At 46.0% G+C, this 12,919-nt stretch overlaps 1 non-coding gene across 1 annotated transcript; it reads left to right on the forward strand.

Annotated features, from left to right (window-relative positions):
* Positions 1-3,766: 3,766 nt before the first annotated feature.
* Positions 3,767-3,873, forward strand: LOC142862988 (U6 spliceosomal RNA). Its single transcript, XR_012913879.1, has one exon. It is a non-coding gene; the product is annotated as a U6 spliceosomal RNA (small nuclear RNA).
* The last annotated feature ends 9,046 nt before the right edge of the window (positions 3,874-12,919 follow it).

A 12,919-nucleotide genomic window follows, 5' to 3' on the forward strand; every position in this document is an offset into this window, starting at 1 on the left:
ACACTGCACACTCACTGCCCGTCTCGCGTGGGTGAGTGGACACAGGAAGATCCACACTACGCCCTCACTGCCCGTCTCCCATGGGTTTGTGGACACAGCAAAATCCACACTGCGCCCTGCCTGCCCGTCTCCCGTGTGTGAGTGGACACAGCCATATCCACACAGCGCACTCACCGCCCGTCTCCCGTGGGTGAGTGGACACAACCAGATCCACAATGCGACCTCACTGCCCATCTCCCCTGGGTGAATGGACACAGCCAGATGCACACTTCGCACTTACTGCCCGTCTTCCGTCGGTGAGTGGACTCAGCCAGATCCACACTGCGCCCTGCTTGCCCATCTCCCGTGGGAGTGGGGACACAGCCAGATCCACACTGCGCCTTCAGTGACGGTCTCCCGAGGGTGAGTGGACACAGCCAGATCCAAAATGCGCCTTGCCTGCCCGTCTCCCGTGGGTGAGTGGACACAGCCAGATCCACACTGCGCCCTCTGTGCCCGTCTCCCATGGGTGAGTGGACACAGCCAGATCCACACTGCGCCCTCACTGCCCGTCTCCCATGGGTGTGTGGACACAGCCAAATCCACACTGCGCCCTGCCTGCCCTTCTCCCGTGGGAGTGGGGACACAGCCGGATCCACACGTCAACCTCCCTGCACTTCTCCCATGGTTGAGTGGACACAGCCAGATCCACACAGCACCCTTCCTGTGCTTCTCCCGTGGGGGAGTGGACACAGCCAAATACACATTGCGCCCTCACTGCCCGACTCCCATGGGTGGACACAGTCAAATCCACACTGCTCCCTGCCTGCTTGTCTCCCGTGGGTGAGTGGACACAGCCAGATCCACACAGCACCCTCATTGCCAGTCACCCGTGGGTTAGTGGACACAGCCAGATCCACACAGCGCCCTCACTGCCCGACTCCCGTGGGTGAGTGGACACAGCCAGATCCACAATGCGCCCTCACTGCCCGTCTCCCGAGGTTCAGCGGACACAGCCAGATCCACTCTGGGCCCTCAAAGCCCTTCTTCCGTGGGTGAGTGGACACAGCCAGATCCATACTGTGCCTTGCCTGCCCGTCTCCCGTGTGTGAGTGGACACAGCCAGTTCCACACTCTATCCTCACTGCCCGTCTCCCGTGGGAGAGTGGACACAGCCCGATCCACACTGCGTCCTGGCTGCTTGTCTCCCGTGGGTGAGTGAACAGCCAGATCCACACAGCACTCTTACTGCCCGTCACCCGTGGGTTAGTGGACATAGCCAGATCCACACTGCGCCCTCACTGCCCGTCTCCCGTGGGTAAGTGGACACAACCAGATCCACACTTCGCACTCACTGCAGGTCTCCCGTGGGTGATTGGACACAGCCAGATCCACACTTCGCACTCACTGCCCATCTCACGTGGGTGAGTGGACACAGCCAGATCCACACTGCGCCCTGCCTTCCCGTCTCCCGTGGGTGATTGGACACAGCAAAATACACACTGCGCCCTCACGGCCTGCCTCCCATGTGTCAGTGGACACAGCAAGATCCACACTGGGCCCTGAAAGTCCGGCTCCCGTGGGTGAGTGGACACAGCCAGATCCACACTGTAACCTCACTGCCCATCTCCCGTGGGTGTGTGGACACAGCCGTATCCACACAGCGCCCTCACTGTCCGTCTCCCTTGGGTGAGTGGACATAGCCAGATCCACACTGTGCCCTGCCTGCCCGTCTCCCGTGGAAGAGTGGACACAGTCAGATCCACACTTCACCATGCCTGCCCGTCTCCCGTGGGTGAATGGACACAACCAGATCCACACAGCACCCTCTGTGCCCGTCTCTCATGGGTGAGTGGACACAGTCAGATCCACACTGCGCCCTGCCTGCCCATCTCCCGTGGGTAAGTGGACACAGCCAGATGCACACTACCCCCTGCCTGCTCGTCTCTCGTGGGTGAGTGGACACAGCCAGATCCACACAGCACACTCACTGCCAGTCACCCGTGGGTGAGTGGACACAGCAAGATCCACACAGAGCCCTCACTGCCCGTCTCCCATGGGTCAGTGGACACAGCCAGATCCGCACTGCGCCCTCACTGCCCTTCTCCCCTGTGTGAGTGGACGCAGCCAGATGCACAATGCGCCCTCACTGCCCGTCTCCCGTGGGGGATTGGACTCAGACAGATACACACTGCAACCTCACTGCTCGTCGCCCGTGGGTGAGTGGACACAGCCAGATCCACACTGCGCCCTCACTGCACGTCTCCCGTAGGTGTGTGGACAAAGCCGGATACACACTGCGCCCTGCCTGCCCATCTCCCGTGAGAGTCGGGGCACAGCCGTATCCACACAGCGCCCTCACTGCCAGCCTCCCATGGTTGAGTGGACACAGCCAGATGCACTCAGCACCCTCTCTACGCGTGTCCCGTGGGTGAGTGGACACAGCCATATCAACACTGCACCTTGCCTGCCCGTCTCCCGTGGTTTAGTGGACACAGTCAGATCCACACTGCGCGCTCACTGCCCATCTCCCGTGGGTGAGTGGACACAGCCAGATACACACTGCGCCCTCACTGCCCGTCTCCCGTGGGTGAGTGGACACAGCCAGATCCACACTGCGCCCTCACTGCTCGTCTCCCGTGGGTGAGTAGACACCGCCAGATCCACACTGCGCCCTCACGGCCAGTCTCCCGAGGTTCAGCGGACACAGCCAGATCCACACTGGGCCCTCAAAGCCCGTCTCCCGTTGGTGAGTGGACACAGCCAGATCCACATTGCGCCTCACGGCCAGTCTCACGAGTTTCAGGGGACACTGCCAGATCCACACTGGGCCCTCAAAGCCCGTCTCCCTTGGGTGAGTGGAGACAGCCAGATCTATACTGCGCCTTGCGTGCCCTTCTCCCATGGGTGAGTGGACACAGCCAGTTCTACAATGTGCCCTCACTGCCCGTCGCCCGTGGGTGAGTGGACACAGCCAGATCCACACTGCGCCCTGCCTGCCCATCTCCCGTGATAGTGTGGACATAGCCGGATCCACACAGCGCCCTCCTTTCCAGTCTCCCTTGGATGTGGACACAGCCAGATCCACACTGTACCTTCACTGCCCGTCTCCCGTGGTTGAGTGGACACCGCTAGATCCACACTGCGCCCTCACTGCCTGTCTCCCGTGGGTGAGTGGACACAACGAAATCCACACAGCCCCCAACCTGTCCGTCTCCTGAGAGTGAGTGGACTTAGCCACTCTTCTCTGAGTAGGGACTCTCTATTATTTTTTCAACGTATATAAGAAATAGTTTTTTATAAAGAACTCCTGGGTTTGCAATGACCCAAAAAGCTCTTGTAAATGCCTTGCTTTTACAGTAGGCTTTTCTGAGTATGGAAAACACTTCTATATTGTTTTCACAAAAGCATATAAGAAACGTTGTCATTTCATAAAAAACTCCCTTATATAAATGATTACAGATTCATATACATAAGCGATGGAGACCTCTTTATACATTATTCTCTAATTGAAATATACAAATGTTTGCAGTGAGTTAGACGCACAGAAAGTGCATTGCCTCATCTGTGAGAACGGAAACACATTTTTCATTGTTTTCAAAAAAAGCATATAAGAAATATTCAGTTCTTCCATATGCAATATCTCTACGTAGACATTTAGGGTGTCTTAGAAAAAAAAATAAAATAACCCTTGATTTTACAATAGATTTTTCTCTTAGAAAAAAAGCAATGTATATATGGTTCCGCAAAAGAAATATGCCATTCTTTCACAAAGAAGTCTCATATAGTGCTCGCTTCGGCAGCACATATACTAAAATTGGAACGATACACAGACGATTAGCATGGCCTCTGCGTATGGATGACACGCAAATTCGTGAAGCGTTCCATTTTTTTTAAAAAAAGAACTCCCATATATAAATGTTCGGAGGGACATAGACAAAGGTGATAAAAAGTGCATTGCTTAAAGCTTCTTCTTCTCTGAGAAATGAAATACATCGAATATTGGTTATACAAATGGATATAAGAAGCATTTAATTTTTTTACACAGAACGTCCTTATATAAATGCAATGATTTACACAAATGATGGAAGAAATTCCTTGCTTATATACTTTATCTTTTCTGAGCAATAAACTGTGTATATTGTTTTCACAGCAATAAGAAACATACAGTTCTTTCATAAAGAACTCCGATACGTTTACGTAGACAAAGGCTATAGAAAGTAACTACCTAATATTTGTTCTTCTCTAATTAAGCACATTTTACACTGTTTTCACCAACGTATATTAGAAACGTTAAGTCCTTACATAAAGAAGGTTACATGTAAATGTAACCGATATATAAATGATTACTGATTCTGAGTAAAAGAACTAAATGATTCTTATATCCATTTGTATACACTTTCACCAATGTATATTAGAAACGTTAAGTCCTTACATAAAGAAGGTTACATGTAAATGTTTACCGTGACATGGACAAAGGAGAGATAGAAAGTCCCTTGCTTAGATACTTGATCTTCCCTCAGATCTGAGGAACTGTATACATTGTTTTCACAAACGCATTTAGAAAACATATAGTTCTTTGTTGGGTGCTGTCCCGAACACCAGAGAGTTAAAGTGCGGTTGCTGCCCAGAAAACTGGGGTCCTTGAGACACAGCACCTGGCGCCTTGACACAGAGCTCTGACATCTTGGCCATTCTTCCAGCTCACGGAGGGTGCTGGAGATAACAGCAGTTATAGAAGGTCACTGAAGTCATCCTGTACACACAGCCCTTGTAGCTTTTAGGCTACACCGAGCCCTACACCCTAGCCCTACACCCTCCTTTACTAGAATTGTTATTTACTCTTAGGTGCGCTTTCTTTGACTGTCTGAGTGATCATGGTTGAGTGTATCTTTTTTCATATCAGAAAAAAGTTAAGTTGTAGATTAGAAACTGCTTAAGCGAAAGAAATGGCTATCGAAGTGAGGTAAGGTTGAAAGAAACAAGAACTGTTTTGGTTTCTGGTTTAATGAAGATATATACCACATGTTCCTTTATATTTCGCTTCTCCTTTGTTCTTATCTGTATAAATATAACAACGGAAATAAACGATGTGCTGCAGTCACCAAGGATTCCAGTCTCCCGTCCCCATCTTTTTGTTGTCTCTTCATTTCTCTGCCTCGCCCCCTAACTCCAGTTGCTGCATGTCGCCGGCTGGCACCGGCAGGTGGTGACCCATACTGGGAACCCTCTCTCCAAGAAGGCCTTCGGTGGTACTAAATGACATTGGTATTCGGTGTAAGCCGCTGCCCGTGGAAGGCCGGCTATGACAGAAAGAAAGGTCATTTGGGCACAGAGTGTAATTGATTGGAGTAAGAAATTATGAGACAAGGAACCAATAGGTTGTTGTTTGTAGAAATATTGAAGACTATGCTTCGGGCCCGCAGTGTTAAAATAGGAAAAAACCAGAAATTATTTTGTTTTGTAGTAGCAGTATGTCCTTGGTTCCCTGAGGAATGAACGGTAAATTTAGATACATGGAAGAAGGTAGGAGTTAAATTGCAGGATTATTACTCAGCCCACGGACCTTAGAAGGTTGCGATGGACTCTTTTTATCGTTGAAATCTTATTAGGGATTGTCTAAACCCCCGGCATGAAGGACAGCGCTTAACTTGAGGTCGGAGTTTTACAATCCCAGAGGATGAATCGAATGATCATTCTCCTCCTTTGTCTCTTAACCCTTATCAGGAGGATCATGATCTGACGAGTTCTCGCATCTACAGCCTCTGTGACTTCTCATACTCAGAAACAGGCACATAACGTGTTAAGGAATTAGAAAGTCTAAAAATTATGATGCAACAACTTCTTATTCAAAATACTGCTATAGGCTTATTATTAGGTAGTATCACTTTGAAAGGCTGATATGTGACACCGGGAATCGGGATCAGGATTATACAGGAGAAAATAAACTTTTGGTCTCCTCTCCTTGCTCTATTTCTGTTGTGTATCTTGGCCAGCCTATTGGTCAGCTCCTTTTGACCCCTTTGATATCCCTAGGTCAAGTACAATCGCAACAAGCGAGGGTTCCCTCTGCTCATGACTTCTCAGATGCTTACTGGATGCTATTACTAGGAATAAGCCTGAACTGGTTTTGTGGTTGAACAGCAAGCTACCCTTAAAATTAGTAAAACAGGAATTGTCCCACCAAAATGTTTCTTATGTAAACTATAACTTGGAATGGGTTGGCTATGTTTTGCCGACTTCTCATGCCTCCTCAGCAGTCCTCTATCAAGGGGAACCACTGATACATTTGCCATCCTATCCCTCTAAACTTCTAATTCATTATGAGATGGTTGCTACCTTAGTCCATATTCTGCGTTCAGAATCTTGCCAATTACATGATAAAGAGCCACACTTTGTGTTTCATTTTCTCGTCAGCAACAGGACTGGTTGTTCTAGCATAGTGACTCCTGGACCACAGCCCTGGCCAATTATCCTGGAAAAATTGATAACCATTACACCACGATAAGTTGTTACATTTTGCTATACTACATCCGTTTATTTTTGTTGCCCAAGTGTCTCCTGTATTCCTTGGCAACGCTGTTCTGATTTTTACAGATGGGTTTCTAATGGTATGGCAGTCCATTCAGTTAACAATGAAATTAAATCTTGGTACACTGGGTCTCCTCCTCTCAGGCGGTTGAATTGCAGGCAGTTTTTCTCGGCTTTACAGGCCATCACTGCTAAGACTGTTAACCTTTATTCATATAGCCATTATGTGATTCGGCCACTCCAAGTCATAGAGAATGTGCCCTTTATTGGGACTTGTAATAGTAAGGTTCAAAAATAGTTTCGTGCCTTACAAGCTCTCATGCAGCCACGTACAGAACGATGTTTCTTTGGGCATCTTCGTGCTCTTTCTCACCTGCCTGGTCCTCTCAGCCAAGGAAATGAAATTGCAGATCTTGCCACTAGAACCAAACCCCTTCTTATTTTGTTAACTCAAGTGCAGTTAGCACACCAGTCGAAAGCTTTGCACAACCAAAATAGCTGCGCTCTCAAGCAACAGTTCAATATCACTAGAGAAACTGCTCGAAAAATTGTAAAAGCTTGCTCTTCCTGTTACTCCCTGTCCCCCATTATGGTGTTAATACCAGAGGCATTTTACCTAACCATTATGCCATATGGATGTGACCTTTATTTCTTCTTTTGATCGATTAAAATATGTTCATATGACCATAGACTCTTATTCTGGGTATTTAATAGCCACATTTTAACTAGGCGAGGCTGGTAAACATTGTGTAACCCATTGCCTCTGGTGCTTTGCTTCAGTGGGCCAGCCTAAATGTATAAAAATAGACAATGGGCCGGGCGTTGTGGCTCACGCCTGTAATCCTAGCACTTTGGGAAGCCGAGGCGGGCAGATTGCTCAAGGTCAGGAGTTCGAAACCAGCCTGAGCGAGACCCCGTCACTACCAAAAATAGAAAGAAATTAATTGACCAAATAAAAATATATATACAAAAAATTAGCCGGGCATGGTGGCGCATGCCTGTAGTACAGCTACTCGGGAGGCTGAGGCAGTATGATCGCTGAGCCCCGGACATTGAGGTCGCTGTGAGCCACGCTGACGCCACGGCACTCACTCTAGCCTGGGCAGCATAGTGAGAGTCTGTCTCAAAAACAAACAAACAAACAAAAAAAAAACAAACAATGGCCCTGGATACACGAGTCACAAATTTCAAACATTCTTACGGAAAATGGGATCAGTCATAAAACAGAAATTCTTTATAACGCCCAAGGACAAAGCATTGTAGAACGTGCCCACTAGTCTCTCAAAAGCACCTTTTGAAAATAAAAAAGCGGGAGCTGTACCCCCTAATTCCCCCCCAAGAATTATCTAAACTATGATCTCTTTATTTTAAATTTCTAAATTTAGGACAAAGATTGTTCAACAGCCAAGCGGTTTTGGTGTACTAATTCCAACAAAGACACGCCGTTGGTTTTGTGGAAGGATCCACTGACTAGGCAGAGGTCAGAACCTGCAGCCACCTATTGGACTTATATATCAGACCTCCCCTTTACTCCACCCGTTGGGCTTGGAAGATCGTGTTGTTCCTATGTCAGTGATCCCAGGGCTCTGGGAGCACCCGCTAATGACCACATCCAGCATGCTACGGATATAATTATGCTTATAATTATACAGGACTCAGCTCTGATCATATTTGTTTCCATCGTGAGGGTTATTTTCCAGGCTGTTTTCTTGTATCTACTTATGTATATTAAAATATAAAAGGTCTCTGTTTAGGTCAAGTTTAAACAGGAGATTTTTGGCTCTGCGTCCTCTGATTTGCCACCGCCGCCCGGAGTACTTCCCTGTGAAAAGGACCTGGTGGTTTGTACTCTGCACGTGCTCTGGGGAAGTTGCCGTGAACCAACTGCACCTAAGATTCCTATTCTCGGGACGACTCAGAGCATATATGATTGGACCCCGGCAGTAACTCACAATGGGTATTTGGGGGACAAGAGTTTTGTTGAGGTGATATGGACAACTTTTTCAAAGGTATACCAGACTAGTCTCTGCAAACTTGTTGCTGGAAGGGGTAAATTCTCTGCAAGAGAGTCTGGAGGACTCTACACAAAAACTACGGTTACGGACTTATCTGCTTGTGTCCCTGGTCATTTTTAGTCATGATAGGCAATGTGAATATTCGTACTGTCACTCTGGGTTTTGAAATATCATGCCTTAATTGTCAACTAACTAATTGTATACAATCTCTTTCTTATCCTGATAGAATGGTTGTGTTATACCGCAACGCCTTTGTGTTCGTCCCAGCTAATGTCTCTGGCCCATGGCATGATGATAAAGGATTGCAAATGTGGAAGGAGGTGAACGCTATTTTGCTAAGGCTTATAAGATTTATTGGGCTACTCATAACTGGCATTGTAGCTGTACTAGGATCTTCTGCTGCGGCTTGAGTGACGTTGACACAGGAGATTAAAAACAGACCATTATTTCAATAATATCTCTAAAATGTCATTCAGGCATTTGGTACCCAAGAACATATTTATAAAAAGATTGAAGACCACGCTTTATATGAAGTGGTCCAGATACTGGGAGAGGAAGTACATGAGCTTCGGCTACGTAGCCAACTCCACGGCCAAGACAATTATCAGTGGATTTGTGTAACTCCCCGACCTTATAATGAGAGTAACTATAATTGAGCTAAGGTCCAAAATCACCTGGCAAGTATCTGGCAATGTGTAAATGCATCAATACATTTGCTCCAAGATCATCAGGAAATAACAGGCATGTTGGACATTGCTTAATACTAACATTTCCACAGAAGCGCGAGATTTTCTCAATCAACTTTTTGGACATAGTCCATCTTATGGAAATTGTAAAAGCATATTCTTTATGATTATTGGGGCTTTGTTCTCCTGGTAATTATGTGTGTTACGCCTCTGCTACTGCAACTGATTGCTAAGAATATTTTGGCTGTTAAAGCCATACACTCCAATTACTTGCAAATGAAAGCTTACCTGCCACCCTCCAATTAATTATAAAGGGAAGATAGAGGTGTTGGGAGCTGTCCGAAAACGGGAGAGTTAAAGTGCGGTTGCTGCCCGAAACACTGGGGTTCTTGAGACATGGCACCTGGCGCCTTAACTCAGGGCTCTGACATTCTTTGTCTTTCTTCCAGCTCACGGAGCGTGCTGGAGATAGCAGTCACTGTTATAGAAGGTCACTGAAGTAAGCCTGTGCACACAGCCCTTGTAACTTATAACCCCCACCGAAGCCCTACACCTTTCCCAGAATTGTTAATTACGCTTGGGTGCTCTTTTCCCTGAACTGAGTTATCATAGTTGAGTATTTGTAGCTTTTTGAATATCAGAAAAAAGTTAAGTTGTAGATTAGAAAACTGCTTAAGCGAGGGAAAGGGCTACCAAAATGAGGTAAGGTTGAAAGAAAAAAGAACGGTTTTGTATTCTGGTTTAATGAAGTTATATACCACATGTACCTTTGTATTTCGCTTCTTCTTTGTTCTTATCTGTATAAATATAGCAACGGAAATAAACGAGGCGCGGCTGTCACCAAGGAGTCCCCATCTTTTTGTTGCCTCTTCATTTCTCTGCCTCGCCCCGTAACTCCAGTTGCTTTATGTCGCCGTCTGGCACCGGCAGTTGGTCACGCGTACTGGGAACCCTCTCTCCAAGAGGGCTTTCGGTGGTACTAAATGACATTGGGATTCGGTGTAAGCCGTTGCCCGTGGAAGGCCGGCTATGACAGAAAGAAAGTTCATTTGGGCACAGAATGAAAGTGATTGGAGTAAGAAATTATGGGACAAGGAACTAGTAGGATGTTGTTTGTAGAAACGTTGAAGACTATTCTTCGGGCCCGCAGTGTTAAAATAGGAAAAAAGCAGAAATTTTTTTGTTTTGTAGTAGCAGTGTGTCCTTGGTTCCCTGAGGAATGAACGGTAAATTTAGATGCAGGAGTTAAATTTAGGAGTTAAATTGCAGGACTATTACTCAGCCCACGGACCTTAGAAAGTTGCGATCGACGCTTTTTATTGTTGAAATCTTATTAGGGATTGTCTAAACCCCCGGCATGAAGGACAGCGCTTAACTTGAGGCCGGAGTTTTGCAATCCCTGACGATGAATCAAATGATCACTCTGCTCCTTTCCCTGTTTAACCTTATCAGGAGGTTCATGATCTGAGAGCTCTCGCAGCTACAGCTTCTGTGACTTCTCAAACTCAGAAACAGGCACATAAAGTGTTAAGGAATTAGAAAATCTAAAAAAGATGATGCAACAACTTCTTATTCAAAATGCTGCTATAGGCTTGTTATTAGGTAGAAGTAGTATCCCATTGAAAGACTCATAGGTGACACCGGGAATTGGGTTCAGGATTATACAGGAGAAATTAAAGTATTGGTCTCCTCTCCTAGCTCTATTTCTGTTGTCTATCTTGGCCAGCCCATTGGTCAGCTCGTTTTGATCCCTTTGATATCCCTTGGGCAAGTACAATCGCAACAAGCCAGGGTTCCCTATGCTTATGGCTTCTCGGATGCTTACTGGATGCTATTTCTAGGAATAAGCCTGAACTGGTTTTGTGGGTGAACGACAAGGCCTCTAAAGGAATTGTAGATACTGAAGCTAGTGTGCCTGTTATCGCTGAGCAACACTGGCCCTCCTTGTGGCCCAAGCAGGAGGTCGTTGGGTCGCTCCAAGGTATAGGCCAAGCCCGTAATCCTTAGAAAAGTAGTGAATTGCTTACCTGCATTAATAAGGGACATGCCGGATAATTCCAACCCCATACCTGCTGTACCCGTTAATCTTTGGGGAAGAGATGTTATGCAGGCTATGAGAGATTATTTGTATAAACCCAACTTGTGCTAAAAATTTGTTGCCATTGCTTTAACTGCTACTGGAATCAAATATACAACTGTATATATCCTCCACTATATGGATGACCTCCAATGTTTAACTGCTACTATAATCAAACATCCTACTGTATGTATCATCCACTATATTGATGACATTCTTTTAGCTTATGCAGATGAAGGATTCTTACTGCAAGTTTTTGATCATGTAACACAATTCAATAAACAAGGCCTTGTCATTGCTCAGGAAAGGGTGCAGAGGCACCCTCCTTATTGTTATTGGTGATACCAAATGCATAAATACCATTTCATTAACCAAGGAATTAAACTTCGTATAGATGTCTTAAAAACTCTTAATGATTTCCAAAGACTTCTGGGAGATATCAGTTGGATTCGACCCTATTTGAAAATTACCACTGGAGACCTTAAGCCTTTTTTGATATCTTACAGGGCGATACCAATCCTAATTCTCCACGTCAATTAACTCCTGACAGGAAGCAAGGCTTAAAATTAGTATAACAGGAATTGTCCCGCAAAATATTTCTTATGTAAACTATAACATGGAATGGGCTGGCTATGTTTTACCGACTTCTCATAACCCCTCAGCAGTCCTCTAACAAGGGGGACCACTGATGTGGCTGCAATTACCATCCTATCCTTCTAAAGTTCTAACTCCTTCTTATGAGATGGTTGCTACCTTAATCCATATTCTGCGTTCAGAATCCTGCAAATTCCTAGATAAAGAGCCACACTTTATTTGTGTTTCCTTTTCTCGTGAGCAACAGGACTGGTTGTTCTAGCATAGTGACTCCTGGACACTTACCCTGGAAAAATTGTAAACTATTACACCCCTGATATGTTGTTACATTTTGCTAGACTACATCAGTTTTTTTTGTCTCCCAAGTGTCTCTTGTACCCCTTGGCAACGCTGTTCTGATTTTTACAGATGGATTTCTAAAATGGTATGGCAGTCTATTCAGTTACCAACATTAAATCTTGGTACACTTGGTCTCCTCCTCTCAAGATTTCGAATTGTAGAGAGTTTTTTCAGCTTTCTGGCCATCCCTGCTAAGCCTGTTAACCTTTATTCAGATAGCCATTTTGTGATTCGGGCACCCTAAGTCATAGAGAATGTGCCCTTTATTGGGACTTCTAATAGTAAGGTTCAGAAATAGTTTCGTGCCTTGCAAGCTCTCATTCACGTACAGAACGATGTTTCTTTGGGTATCTTCGTGCTCATTCTCACCTGCCTGGTCCCCTCAGCCAAGGAAATGAAATTGTAGATCTTGCCTCTAGAACCAAACCCCTTCTTATTTTGTTAGCTCAAGTGCAGTTAGCACAGCAGTCCAATGCTTTGCACAACCAAAATAGCTGCGCTCTCAAGCAACACTTCAAGAGAAACGACTAGAAAAATTGTAAAAGCTTGCTCTTCTTGTTAGCAGTTACTCCCTGTCCCCCATTATGGTGTTAATACCAGTGGCCTTTCACCTCACCACTATGCCAAATGGAGGTGACCTTTCTTCTTTTGGTCGATTAAAATATGTTCATCTTTCCATAAACTCTTATTCTGGGTGT

Source organism: Microcebus murinus, chromosome 20, assembly GCF_040939455.1.
Source record: "Microcebus murinus isolate Inina chromosome 20, M.murinus_Inina_mat1.0, whole genome shotgun sequence".
Lineage (NCBI taxonomy): Eukaryota > Metazoa > Chordata > Mammalia > Primates > Cheirogaleidae > Microcebus > Microcebus murinus.